Below are 1,962 nucleotides of genomic sequence, written 5' to 3'. Positions count from 1 at the left end.
ATTTTTGGGGAACGCCCGGTAAGCAGACCTATCCACATTCTGGATGGAATGGACGCCTCAACGTTCCAGGACGAGAATGAACCATCAGGTAGGCCTAGCATTTGTTTGTAATGTTAAATAGCTAGCTAGCCTAGGTAGGCCCTATTTCTTGTTGTGTACATAGGCCTACTATACTTTTTATTATTAAAAATCACGAATTTGGCCTAGCCTAGAGCCTGCCTAGCCTGTCTACTTATTTTTATTTTGTTTTTTATTTTTTTATTTATTTTTTTATTTAATTTAATTTATTTTAGAACCTCCTCATATTGGATGTATACTTTACTAACTAAACTACGTGTCATACTTAGGCTTATCCACCCAGGCATACTTTTCGTAGATCATCATCCTTCAAGAAATTCTTCTTGTTTGCCCTAAACAGATTCTTTTAGTTGGTAATTTTATTGAAAAAGTGGAAAAATATGTGGCATCATTAGACCTATTTATCCGATAAATCTTATTAATACAAAAATACAAAATGATATGAAATGTTTAATTTTAACGTATCATTACAGTGTCTGATGAATCAAGTGTTTTGGATGGTGCAGGAAACGAAACAGCAGAGGAGGATCTGGAAGATGTAAGCCTAGTGGCGTTTCTTCAAGATGATGATGACAATGATGATGTTGCTGCGGATTTGGTTGGAGGTACGTTCACATCTTCACTTGCAAAATTTCTTTAATGAAAATTCTCAACTATACCATTAGAATTTGAAACACACAGTAATGAAACAAAAAGTAGTATTGACATTAATTAATGTACTGTCTGGACAAGCATAACCAATATTCATAAGTATTGTTTAAGATAACAAAATCCTTTGCTGAAAATATCTGGCCCCTATCGTTAACAATTTGCCGTCATGAAGTTTGTCTGTTTTGTAACAAGAGATTATTCAGTGATCGCTTTACAAGAACAATTCTTTGGCTGCTTTACAAGAACAATTCTTTAATTACAAAATTTTTAGGCTTATTACAGTATAATCATATTACATCTTTATTAACTTTTGTACAATAGATGTTGATGACAGTCTACCGGTTGCACCAGCTATCTCTAAAGAGATAAAATCGCTCACCCCGAAAACCAGTAAGGACATGAAGAAGTCAAAAACGGGTTCAAAAAGTGAGTACTGTACTGTTACTAAGTATTTAGGTTTGAATTGTTAATGTTTTTGGCGGCAATAAAAGAAAAAAAATGTAGTCCTCAACCAGGAAATTTATCTCCCTATTTGTGATTTGTATATAAATAAGTAATTGTAACAATTTTTTATATTTATCTTTGTCAGTAATTTTTAACTTCTTGATATTTTAAATAAATTTTGTATTTCTGAGTGTCTATATAACAACTTCATTTCGCAATTCATCTCTGTGCTGCCAGTAAACATTTTATGTATGTTTTTTTTTTCTGTTGAATAAATATAGCTATTAAAAAACCAGGAAAACGCAGCACCCATAATACTATATTAAAAAACATTCAATGTACTCTCGGAACAAGCACTACCAATGTGGTATTGTAATCATGACTATTCACCAATACAAAGTCCGATGCTAGAAGTAGCAGACTCCTATCGCTAAAAAATGTGTATAATTTTCTTCCTTATATTTACAAACTTTTCAAATTCAGTTCACTTACAACACATTTTATTTAATATAGTAGATGCTGTTGTTACCCCGGCTGCTGCACCTGGTGCAAAAAAGCGAAAACCATCCAGCTCACCAGAAGAGAATCATGACAAACAAAAAGCAAAAAGTGAGTACATAGTTATGTTTTAAGAGAAATATTTAAATTTTTTTATACTTTTTTATGTATTTTTAAAATCATATTTTTCTATGTATATTTTTATGGCGACTCTGTTATTGGTGTTTGATACACTGTTGAGTTTTGAACAAATAAATAATAATAAATAAATAAATAAGAAAAAAACCACAT

General features: G+C 31.4%; 1 long non-coding RNA gene across 1 annotated transcript; it reads left to right on the top strand.

The window, feature by feature from the left end:
- Nucleotides 1-497: 497 nt before the first annotated feature.
- LOC117121237 lies at nt 498-1,762 on the top strand. The gene is made up of 3 exons (XR_004447507.1): nt 498-683; nt 1,051-1,155; nt 1,687-1,762. It is a non-coding gene; the product is annotated as an uncharacterized LOC117121237 (long non-coding RNA).
- Nucleotides 1,763-1,962: the final 200 nt, after the last annotated feature.

Source organism: Anneissia japonica, unplaced genomic scaffold, assembly GCF_011630105.1.
Source record: "Anneissia japonica isolate Jap-2015-1 unplaced genomic scaffold, ASM1163010v1 scaffold30731_len26279_cov137, whole genome shotgun sequence".
Taxonomy (NCBI): domain Eukaryota; kingdom Metazoa; phylum Echinodermata; class Crinoidea; order Comatulida; family Comatulidae; genus Anneissia; species Anneissia japonica.
This window is presented reverse-complemented; position numbering and strand designations above follow the sequence as displayed.